At 36.1% G+C, this 13257-nt stretch overlaps 1 protein-coding gene across 1 annotated transcript in view; it reads right to left on the bottom strand.

The window, feature by feature from the left end:
- ROBO1 (roundabout guidance receptor 1) overlaps positions 1 to 13257 on the bottom strand; it is a gene marked incomplete at its 5' end in the record, with an annotated part of 448967 nt that overhangs the window by 346252 nt on the left and 89458 nt on the right. The window lies entirely within an intron of this gene.

Here is a 13257-nt window from a genome sequence, read left to right as displayed (position 1 = left end):
GAGTTTAGAGTTTAGGAGCAATTGAAAATCTCTGAGTGAGCAATCAAAGAGACACCACATTTTTACTTGTAAAAAAAAGTATTACAATTATCTAAGTAAGAAATAATGGTGATACTAATGAGAAGAATAGCAAGGGGTATGGAGATAAGTAGAAAATTCTAAAGCTATTCAGAAGAAAATAAAACATCAGCAAGACCTGATGATCAACTGGTGTGAAGAGATAAAAAGAGAAGAGCAAAGTAACAATTTCAGATTTCTGGTCTGCAGGGCTAGATGGATAGTAGTACCGTTTTCCTCGTTAGGAAATAATAGAGGAAAGGCAAGGATGGAAAAGGAAGATGAGTCTCATTGTGCACATTTGAGCTGGAGGTCTTACACATGGAGCGCAGTTTAGAGCTCTAGCCTAGAGAAGGGAACAAGAAGCAATGAGGACAACACTGGTAACTGAACACAGCAAGGCAGGCAGACCACAGAACAAACGGAGAACAAACCTCCAGGAATGTGAACATCTCAGCTGCCGCCAAGAAATACTCAGCCAGATAAATAAGAAGGAAATCAATAGCCTCCATGTGGTAGGCCTTGCTACTTCTCTATGAAATATCCATTCTCTGTTCTTTTCAAGAAAATACCAATTTTTGTTTGGACAAGAAAAGCACATTTGAAACAAAGAGTGGCCATGTAACATAGTTCTACCCAGTGAGTTATAATTCTACTAGGTGGGATTTCCAGGATAGTTATAGCTTTCCTGAATTAAAAAAAAAAAATAGGCTGCTGATTTATTTTTTATATTCATCCTTCTAGTACAGCACAGAAAAGTGATACTAAGGGGTGCAGCACTCACCTTGCAACCCTTGGGAAGAAAGCCACATTCTAAGGTGGGCAGAGCAGAAAACAGAAGGGAGTTGGATCTTGATGGCTTCTTGGAGCCAGCATAGTTTTGTTGTATAGCCTTCATCCAGAATCAAATTTAAACCTATGTATGTGGTTACATTACCTGACTTTGGTTACGTACAGTAGGATGCAATCCTAGTCTAGCTGGGCACCATGAATTTCTGAGCAAGAGAATATTTCACCAAGAAGGTCAACTGTGTCACATACTTGCAAGAGGTAAGTTATATCCATTATAGAAAGCAAAGTTTAGAAATGTCAAGGCCATTAAGACTAATGGGATATTAGTGAGAGAGAAGAGGAAGTCACACAGGGTGCTAAGCACCTCTTTGCAAGGTTTGGTAAAGAAGCATATTTGAATTGCCTATGTGTGGAAACTTGAATGGATTGAACTGAATCCCTGTTTTAGCCTTCAACATACTGATGTAAGAGAAGAAAACTTCCCTGGGAGAAAAAAAAATGGAAATAGAATAATATACTATATTCTTACTCTTATGTTCTTAAAACAAATGAACCATAAAGAGTACCACACACCTGAACCTAGTGCAGCTACTTATGTAATTGTATGTCCACTCAGTGATACAAAACATTAATGTTTACCCAAAATATTTTCTGAGAAAACAATTTTTTTTCCAAAAAAAATGTGGATAGTTTATATAAGTGTTCGAAACACAATAATTTGGATCCCCTACTCATGTTTGGTATTATTCATTATTTTAAAAGCTCTGAAGTCTTACAAAAAAAGAGACTATTTTAACATAAATTTTGTGTATATAGATGCATTTCCAAATTATTTTAACAGTTCATAGAACCAATTCACTGCAACATATTTTAAGAAAGTCCATAATGAAATACTTAAATGCTAACCATGCCAACAACAATAGCTTTATAAACCTACGAAAATATATTTATCATAAAAGATAGCTATGTACTGATATATGAAAAATACCTACCATTTCACAAATATTTAAGTGGATTTTAAATCCACTTGTATATGAGAAGCTGACTGGCTCTGGGAATAGAAATGTAACCCTATATGGCATTAGTTTGCCAGCCCTCATCTTATGAAATGAAGAGCTATTCTTTGGGACCTTATAAATTGAGGAGTAAACCTAAAAATATGCCGAGCACAGTAAATGGCATATGGTACACCAGCTACTGCTTACAGAGTGCTTTGTTGGCCAGACAGAGTTCTAAGTGTATATATATAAATATAAATTTATCTAATCCTCCCCAAACCTCTATAAGGTAAATACAATTAATATCCTCATTTTACAGGTGAGGGAACTGAAGCATAGAGAGGTTAAGTAAATTCACCAAGATCGCAGAGCTATGCTAAATGAAATTTATTGAGTTTGTTGTTAACAAAATTTGTTTTAACTTAATGACTAATTGTAACTAACTATGAAGAGTTTCTACAATGTACTCCACAGCCAGGTACTGATTTTAGAGTACCCATTATATTAAAATAACCCAAATTCTTCTTGGTGTATAGGTCATAAAAATGCATTGATGTTCACCTGGGATTGATGATTAAAATTTTGAGGGAGGCTTAAGAATTATAACCAACTAAGTCCAGAAAAAAATTTTCATGGCAGAATATACAGAAACCTAAGTGGTAATTACTTTTTAGCAAGAGAAAAGAAAGAAAGAGAAAGGAAAATGTTTAGAAATTAACTTCATTGCCTACCAATGTTGTAGTCTGATCACAGAACTGAGGTTCTTCAAGTTTTCAGTTTTGGTGATACAGACAAAAGATGAGAACAGCAGAGGGAAAGGCAACTGTCAGTATGTCCTCTATCCACCAGCCATACAAATATTTATCCACTCCTGTGGAATTCTGGCTCATTGCTACTTTCTTTCCTGAGGTCATTCCCAAAGGAAAATGCGCTATAATCATTTTTTCCAAGAATTACCTAAAGCAAGATTGAACAAGGTTGCAACCTGTCCTACACTTCCATTGTAAAACAAAGAAAAAACACGTGGGTTTGCTCTGACAAGAGCTGAGTTATAATATCAAAATGCTCTCAATGTCCTTCTACCTACGTCAAGCACAGGCTGGAAACCCATTTTCTGTGATAAGAATCTGATCAAACGTAACTGACTGGGACTCAATCTGGAAAAAGCACAGTATTAGCCAGTAAAAGATACAGGGAGATAGAGCGATTGAGACAGAATCTAACTCCTTTGGAGGGGGGAGTCCTTTCCCATGTTCTTTTTTAAGTTTCTGGCTCTTATTCTAAGTTTTACTCCATGATTTAATGAATAAGATTTAAAATGTCTCCACTCAGGCATACTAAATAACTTGGTCATGAACTTTTATTTCTCCTGACAAGTGTAAAATGTCATACTCGCTATTAAAACTTCAATTTAAACCTTGGGTTAAATACGACACAATCTAAGATGCTACTAACGCTACAATTTCTACCTCAGATACTAAGAGACTGAAGTTAGAAACTGTTTTATTATAGTCAGAAACCGAAATTAGACATCAGGTGTACATTATTAAAAATTAGGCCCACTTAATGATCTTCAAACATGAGCTCCTATATATTTAAAGAAAGGCTTTTTCCTTTGTGCTTAGCATGTAAAATGAAATACTTATGCTGTAGCATAGGGTTGAAGTAAATTAAAGTTATAACTGCGCTAACATATGCTGATGCCTATAAAGGATATTGATGGGGGAGGCTGGATAATCTTTTGCTCTGAAGCTCTTAATGCAACAAATGATCTTCAGATAATTTAAACTAAAAGTCAGAGGAATAGATCAAATGACTTCCAAATGACCCTTTTCTTTTTATTAAAAAAACACACACACTAGTTTTTCTTTGGTTTCCATTATAAAAATATAAAGTATAAGAATTTAGCATTTCACTTTTGGATTAGGTTAAGTAATTACAGACTTCCACGAATTAATTTAAAACACCCAAGATGATTTCATGCTTTACTTTCCTTGATAAACACTGGTGTGGATATTAATAAAGGTTTGAGTACACTATTCTCTGTTTAACATCCCACTAGTGGTAAACATTCCTCTATAGGAAACATTTTCTTCTTCCTTTTCCATCTGGACAAATGCATGTCCCTACGCTTTGAAACTTCATCCCTATCATAAAAGCAAACACGCAAACCCACCCTACACATCCACTCAGCACCCCCATTCTTTCTGTGTCCCTGCTGTGCTTTTCTTTCTGTGGGTTGCTCTATCTCCATTTCTGCTCCTGATTTTTGTCTCTCCAGTCTCTCTCCCTCTCCACTCTCTCCTGCCCCAACTCCTCAGTGTTTCAGAAGTCCAGGACAATTCACTTAAAACCATGTGTTAATCTGCTTCTCTTAAAAAAACAAAACACCACATTGGGCTCACATTCCAAAATGTGTTTGGCTCTAATGTCTAAGCAGTGGTTCTCAACCTTCTGGCCCTTTAAATACAGTTCTTCATGTTGTGACCCAACCATAAAATTATTTTCGTTGCTACTTCATAACTGTAATGTTGCTACTGTTATGATTCATAATGTAAATATCTGATATGCAGGATGGTCTTAGGCGACTCCTGTGAAAGGGTCGTGCGACCGCCAGTGGGGTCGCGACCCACAGGTTGAGAACCGCTGTGTTTAAGGCATGAGCAGGAATCTATGACCCCCAGTGTAGAATACTGTACACCTGTGCTTCTCAAACTTGAATTTCCATATGAGTCACACTGGAATACTGTTAAAACACAGGTTTTGATTCAGTTGGTCTGAAGTGGAGCCCAACATTCAACATCTCTAATTTGCTTCCAGGTGATTCTAATGCTGCCGTCCATATTTTGAATAGGAGCCTCCATTTGCTGCGAGTGGTAGACCCAGTCCTTCCCACAGCTAAGTTTGTCTTCCCACAGCAGCAGATACAACATTACCATTTCCAAGAATACAGCATGGATTTCTTCTCTTGCTTATCCCCATCTTGTCTAGTTATGGCAGCATCTAGATTTCCAGTCTTTTTTTTTTTTTTTTAATTATTAAAAGATATATTTTATTGATTTTTTACAGAGAGGAAGGGAGAGGGATAGAGAGTCAGAAACATCGATGAGAGAGAAACATCGATCAGCTGCCTCCTGCACACTCCCCACTGGGGATGCGCCCGCAACCAAGGTACATGCCCCTGACCAGAATCGAACCTGGGACCCTTGAGTCCACAGGCCGACGCTCTATCCACTGAGCCAAACCAGTTAGAGCTAGATTTCCAGTCTTTATATCTTATTTTGACTAAGCTTTCATCAAAAAATTCATTTTGTCAACTACAGAGCAAAATCAAGACTATAATGAGAAATTGAAAACATACATGCTGTAATTTCCCTTTATTTCTAGTTAAATTTACTTCATTAAATATAAATCCACTAGCTGACAACAGCTTTAGATATATAGATTACTGCCAAAGTACAAGAATGCAAATAATTCTGCTTTACTTAATACTTATTTTGTGTAATGTTTACCCCTAACCAGAAAGGAAGAAAGTAAAGATGAATAAGTCCTGTTTTGCATATGTAAAATTTCTCTAGGGAACTTCAGAAAACCACTTTGTTTCCATATCAGTCAGGGAGTTGAAAGCCTTATTTTCCTACATTCTAAGTCCTGTGCTTTCAAATGAGTGTTTCAGATCACATGAACTGATTTTACCAAGGGGTTGTATGGGAAATGAGTGAAAAGGGTAGATTAGACTGTTCTGTGAAGGGGCATTATGATGTTCATCACACATGAAATAAAAGCCCCCCAAGTCATTATAGAGAACAACATAGACTGATGAAAAAGGACAGACCCAAAGACTGAGAAACAGCGATCAGGCTATCAATCCCCAGAAGGAAAGTAGGGGAGGGCGGGGGTAAGGGGAAGAGATCAACAGAAGGACTTGTATACATGTATATAAGCCAAACCAATGGACATGGACAACGGGGGAATGGGAGCATGAGTTTGTGTGTGGGGGGGAGGTTGGGGGTTAAAGGGGGGGATGAGGACACATTTGTAATACCTTAACTAATAATAATAATAAAAAAAAAACTGCCAAAACTAAAAAAAAAAAAAGCCCCCCAAGTCACGTTACTCATTTCATTTACAATGCGCCAGGACTGATGCTAGGCATGTGGGTCACAGAATGGTTGCGAAGATCCTTGAGCTGACTGTGAGGCACTGACCAGTGGAACAGGAAGAGCCATTCCAGGTTGAAGGGACAGAGGAAAGTGCCATTTCTTGGGACCATGATGGGCTGGAGTATTCTGAACTACTGTTAGCCATTCAAAGTTAAGATAACTTAATACAAACTCTCAATCCCACTTGCATGGTCATAGACTTGACCTTGACTTTACCATCTCTTACAAAAATCTCAACTTTTATTGTCTCACCCTCCAAAATTAAGCCAATCTCCAAATCTAATCCTTGTTTTTTTCTTCATAATTTTTACTAACACTTGCTTCACACTAGCACCATCCCACACTTGGAATACTGCCATAGGTTCTTAATTAGTTTTGTCCAATCTTTCTGCAACTCATTGGATACTCATGCAGTACTCAAGTATCACATGAGTGATATTTTAAAATGTAAATCGGATTATGGCATCTCCACCATTGCCTGAAACTTTCTGTAGCTCTCACTGCACTAAATGTCCAGTCCAATATCATTAACCTGGTTGTGGCCTCTCAATGATCTAGCCCTCAACTATTTCTCTTGCTGTTTTCCTTACTCATGTTCACCATTTTTCATTTTCCAAAATATGCCCAAGTCTATTATTTTCTCAGGGCCTTTTAGATGCACTGTCCTTTTTCACTGAAATGCTTTTTCTTTTATTCTGTACCTTGGTAATGTCCACACATATTTCACCTCTGAACTTAACCCTGATCATCCTGGCACTTGTCATAATTTTTAACCATAAAGTCACTGCTTACTATTTTCTACCATTACCCCTTTCCCCACTATACTTTAAGTTCCTTGAAGAAATAAACTATTTATTTTTTGTTCACCACTGAATAGCTAGAACTAAACAGAAAGCCTAGAGTTACTTAGGAAAAACTACCAAGTTTTTTGGATAAGCTATATCTTGGTATTCATAATTTAATTTAATTTAATCTGGCATTCTAAAAACATTTTTAATGCCCACATTGTGTAACAAAGAGACAGAAAAAGATTTATGCTCCCAAAACATTCAATAGCACTTTATTCTAACCTGACACAAAAATGTTGACATTGATAATTAATGACAGCCTAAGTTAATTTATATTGTATTAATTAAAATTAATTATACAAGAAGTTTTAGGTATCTTTTATTAAACTTGTCACTGAAGCAAAAGTTTTAAAATAAATTCAAATGTTTCTCAAGTTACTCTGTGTATGTATAAAGACTTCTAGCATTTAATCACAGGTACATTAGAAGGATTAAAAGAAGCAGTGATATGATGATAAGATCTGAGAGATAACCAGATCCACCTTGTTATATTATTATTTTTTTAAGATAGTACTGTTGATATGAGGAGAAACTGCCAAGAATTCCACATAAATAACTAAACACTGAATTGATTCTCTGGAAGCCTCAAGGGACTTTATATCTAAGTATCTATGAGTGTTGAAACAATCATCTTAGTACTTGTCAGCATGTATGAACATCAACAACTTTTTGAGATAAAAAGGTGTGGCTCATGAGACTGGTAATGGAATATGTAACCTTTAACCCCAAGGTCACTGAATGGAATCTGGACCAGGATGGTGTATCTAGTAATAGTCAACAGACAAAAACTATTTTGTAGCACCTATTACAGATAGCACACTTTTCCATTTAGTCTTTATGCCATAGCTAGGTGTTCCACATTTCCAATATCTTTTTGGGGGGCAATATAGGAAGAAAAGAAAAAGAATATTAAAATGGTTTTCCCTAGAAAACATAGAGAAATGTTAGGATATCTAGAAGGCTATTCACCAAAATTTTAACAGCAGTTAATTCTAGGTAATGAGGTCACAAAAGCATGCATGTATTTTAAAAGTGATTTATAGTGAACACATATTAGTTCTATAATCAGAAGTAAAGTTTTTCAAAGTTATGTAAAAACTAGAGGCCCAGTGCACAAATTCATGCACGGGTGAGGCCCCTCTGGGTGGCCTGCGGGGATCCGGCTGAAACCCTCAGTCCAATGCTGCCTGCAGCTCCTACCTGCCTCTCCTCCTCATCCCGGCCCCACTGCTAGCGCAATATCAGTCCCAATTGGAAGAGGCTCACGCTACCACAGCAGCGCTCGCCAGCCATGAGCCCTGCATCTGGCGCCCTCCTGAGGGGCATGGCCTGCAGGGTCGGGCTGAAACCAGCTCTCTGACATCCACCCAGGGGTCCCGGATTGCCAGAGGGCACAGGCCAGGCCAAGGGACCCCAGCAGTGCAAGATCGTGCCGGAGAGGGACCCCAGGAGGGCTCCAGGGTGTGTCCGGCCCATCTGGCTCAGTCCTGATTGGCCAGACCCCAGTAGCAAGCTAACCTATCGGTTGGAGCGTCTACCCCCTGATGGTCAGTACATGTCATAGCAACAGGTCAACTGTCAACTATCTGCCCACAGGTAGTCAGTGCACATCATAGGGAGTAGTTGAGCAGCCTTAGCATAACATTAGCACATTACACTTTGATTGGTTGAACAGTCAATCAGTCACTGGAGGACCGGACACTTAGCATATTAGGCTTTTATTATATAGGAATAAAGAAAAGAAAGGGCGTAATGTGTCCCTGACTCTAAGATCTTTCCACAATTTGCTTAATATTAATATGTAACAGTTATGTAAAATGAAGGAAAAACTATAAAAGTTTGCCTAGTTAAGAAGTCAACTAAAGCCCTGGCCAGGTGGTTCAGTTGGTTGGAGGGTCATCCAATACACCAAAAGGGTGTGAGTTTAACTTCCATCGGGGCACATGCCTGGTATCCAGACTTGATCCTCTGTCAGGGTCCATAAAGAAGCAACAGATTGATGTTTCTCTCTCTCCCCCTTTACTCTCTCTCTAAAGTCAATAAAAAATATTATCAGGTGAGGATTCAAAAAAAAATTTTAAAAAGGTCATATCTTGAGCCTATAATTTAATTGTTTAACTAAGAATAGTTTTAAGATAGGATATGTCCTGTTAGCTTTCATGAGTGAATAGCGCATTCTCTGACACAGCCATCTCCTCTAACACCCACATTCAAATGGTCAGCAAATTTTGTCCTTTTCTGCCAAAATACCCACTGAAACTCAAACCTTCCCTTTATGCCCTTCATCACTACCATCTCTCACAAGGATTATGGAATATGTGTTTTTGCTTTTTATTTCATATTAAATACTCTTTAGAAAGACAGAACAAAAAAAATTAAAAAGAATCTTTGTGTGATTTCAAAAGAAAATGACAGCTTTCTTCTTCTCTCTTGATAGGATATCCAATGGATACTGCTCTGACTTTTCCAACAAATACAAAATTTGCACCACATTTGCCTGAAGACATAATGTAATTAAAATCCGGTATTAGGATGCCACAAGTGGTCTGATGGACTTATTACTTACATCCTTGTGTTATTCTTGTAAGCAGGCAGCAACGAAAGAATATATTCTGATCAATAGTAAAAACCCAAGGTTTCAGTAAATATACTTGTCACGAAACTTAGCAATATTGATTCTTTATGCAAGTGAATAAATATATAAATTTCAAAGAAAATGAATGTTATCCCAACTGCAAAAAGTTTTATTTTTATTTGTTTTTAAACAAAAAAATGATTTAAATCAATACTACTTGCATATCCTGTGTTAGCAATGAGGATCCAAAGGTAAATTTCTCATACCACTGATTTCAATTCAAGATGGAATTTCAGATATTCAACACATGCTTTACTTAGCCAGAAATTAATTTAAGAAAATTTAATTACTGAAGCATTATATTTAAATGTTGGTATTGTAACACACATAACTTCAAATTGATAATGAACTAACTCCATTTTTGAAGTCAGAAGTATCTGATCCCATCTGTATAAATAATCCTCATATCTGACCATACTGGAGCTAAGGAAGAAAAAGTAGTGAAAACAACAGCATCGATAATTAGATTTATGATTTATAATTATGTGCCAGTCCCTCTGCTATGCACTTCATATGCATTATTTCAATCATGAACTAATTTTGGAACAAATAATCAGTGCATTTTAGAATATAAATGTACAATAAAGTGAAAAGACTTTGTAAAATCATAAAATTACATGAACCTTTAAATTTTTTCCTTTAAATATGAAAACAAAAATAAGATATATAAAAATGTTTTAAAATCTGGTTAATGCACTTGAAATGACAAGTTTTTTAAAAAGATAAAACAAATTAAATAGAGGAAGCAAGGAATATTTTAGACATGCAATATAAAACATTCAATTTCAAAGATAAAATGTCTATCAGGGAACAACATGTGTGTGTGTGTGTGTGTGTGTGTGTGTGAATGCACATGTACATACATATGCAATCAATTAATATTTCATAATATAATGGCATATTCTATTTCCACCGGCTTATTTGAACCATTTTATCTCTAGGGATAATCCTTCCCTCTATCTCCCATGGTCTAGATTTTGAAAAGATATTCTATTGTACCTAGGTACATCCATGACTACTTAGCACACATGGTCACTTAACTTTCTCATTTCACCCAAATGAGAAAAAATGTATAATTCAAACTTGAAATCACTTTGAGGAGCATCATATATTAATAACAACAAAAGATCATAATGTATTGAAATCTGTGGGAAAATATTACTTCAAAATACAAACATTCATCTCAAAGTAATTATTATTATAAAGCATGCCAGTTAATAAAATGTGAGGTAACTTAATCTTTGATTAATTGGGGAAATTATTTTTTTTCAAGAAAGACAGTTCTTCAGTAATTTTGCTGCTAAGACAGCCAGCAGATGTCTACCTCGCCTGAAGAGAATTTATCTTCCTCCGGAGACAACAGCTTAAACAGGAAACAAATAGCCATATGCTGACTGCGCACTGCTGAGCAGATGACGTAGAGAGCCATAGCCCACAGTGGAAAGCACAAGGGTTAAGGTTCAAATTAATTTTTCTTAAAATTCAATTCAATTACCCAAGATCATATTACTTATTAAGTATAAGTTGTGTCAAAGAACGGTGCCTGGCTTAAAATAGAGTTCCAAATTTTATAATCAGTAATGTTGGGTATGAGAGAATAGATCCATAAATGATTTCCATTTAGTAGACTCTCAAATAGACCTAATACAAAACAAACAAAAAAATCTACTTGCATGGCATGGTAAAAGCTGGATGTGAAACTGAATTAAATAGTGAGGTTTCATAAATCTTAGTTACAGCAATATTTTCTAAATGTTCCAATTCAATGTCCCCATCAAGATATATCATTCTTGGTTTAGACAGATAAATAATCATTAGAAAATTAATTTTTAAAATGTATCTGTAAACAGAAATTATTTTCCTTTACAAATATAAACTTCCAAAAATTTCAGGTAGAAACTTTAAGTTAGTAACTACTACATATGTCTTAGCATTCTAATATTTAGACTTTATAATTTGGTGAATCCAGTTAACTGCATCAAAACTGAGTTTTCAAGAACAAGGACTACAGCTTTTACCACTTGGCAAGGATCAGCACCAAAAGGTAAGGCCAGTACTGTGTCTACCCTGGTTATAATTGGGATTCAAAGAAAAATAAAAAATCCTAATAATGACCAATAAATACAATTCTTTTGGTGCATTACTTAAACTTAAGTAAATATTATCACAATATACAAGAATATTATAATGTCTATACAGAAACAAAGGTAGTAAATGACATCCATATCATTTTTTTTTCAATGTTTGAGAGATTGACAATTGTTAGGAACCAAGAAATCCAGCTGTTGTTACAGCTGTAAAACTTGGTTTAAAGGCAAATAAAACACAGACGCATGCTTGTAAAAGAATTACCCAGAACTGCACTGTAAACGCTGCCTCCAGACACTTTTGTCAATGCTATTATTTGGGGCTACGGCTTCACTAAGAAATCTGATGCAATCTTTGCCCTCCTGTGTCTGAGCCTTTGAGAGAAGGAGGATAGTTCTCACTGAACTTCTGATACGTAAGCTAAGGAAATCTTTCAAAAAGTGGTAACGTTCTCCAGGAAATTTTTTTTTTTAAATATAACAGTACTTTATACATTTAAACTACATTAAATATGATCCCTGTTTCTTTGCCCCCCCCCCCCCCGAACATATCAGTTAGTTATGTAACATACGAAATCTTCTGATTTGAGGACGCAGACACATTTAAAAATGGTGAATGAACAGCAACCACTGCCTAAAATAAATAACTGAAGTACATATGAATTTAATTACTATATATCTATTTATATTATATTGAAGCATGAATTTACTAAATAATAGTTTCTAAATTTTTTAAATACACAAAACACATTTTAACTCAAAGGACTTATTTTTTTCCACATAGCTATGTCCAAATAATATGATGTATCCAAAAAACATGCCTTTAATTATTATAATTACATCAGTATAAAACTATTGAAAACAAACACTATTGTGTTTTTTTAAGATTTTAAGTAACTATTATTATCACTAATAAGGATCCTTATTATTAAACTATCCTTATTAATATCAAGCTATATTTGATAAATATACAATTTTCCCTTTTCATGTATAAGAATTATTGCTAAAGATGATCTTCAAGTATTTTTTAAATTTATCTTTATTGTCACAAGTATTACAGATGTTCCCTCCCCCACCCCCCCATTTATTCAGTAAATTATAATATTCTTTTTTCTCTCAAGCTTGAAAACAATTTGGATGTATAATGAGATATATCACACTAAAATATGTGAATTATGCAGTATTAAGAAACTACATATTGAGGAGGGACCATATTGAGATGGCAGCGTAGATAAAAGCCTGTACTCACCGCCTCCCACACCACATCAAAATTATAACTAGAATACAGAACAACCATCATTCAGAACTGCCTGAAGTCTGGCTGAATGGAAGTCCTACAACTAGAGAAGTAAGTACATTGAGACTGGTAGGAGGGGCAGAGGCAAAGAACCGCTGGCCCAGCACCCATGTGTGCAGAGTTTTTTTAATTGGGAGGAAGGTCATTTCTGCAGAGGCCGCCCATAAGGAGCAAGGGGTCACAGCCCCACACCAGACCCACAGCCTAGGGTTCCAGAGCTGGGAAGAGAAGTCCCCATAACTTCAGGCTGTAAAAGCCAGCGGGGACTATGGCCAAGGGACACAGAGGCTGATGGAGTCCCACCCTGTTTTTCTTAAAGGGCCGGCACACGAACTTACAGTCTTGCTTCCTCTGAGTTCCAGTGCCAGGTGGTGGCTTTG

The sequence above is a fragment of the Myotis nattereri genome (assembly GCF_964212035.1).
Source record: "Myotis nattereri genome assembly, chromosome: 3".
Lineage (NCBI taxonomy): Eukaryota > Metazoa > Chordata > Mammalia > Chiroptera > Vespertilionidae > Myotis > Myotis nattereri.
This window is presented reverse-complemented; position numbering and strand designations above follow the sequence as displayed.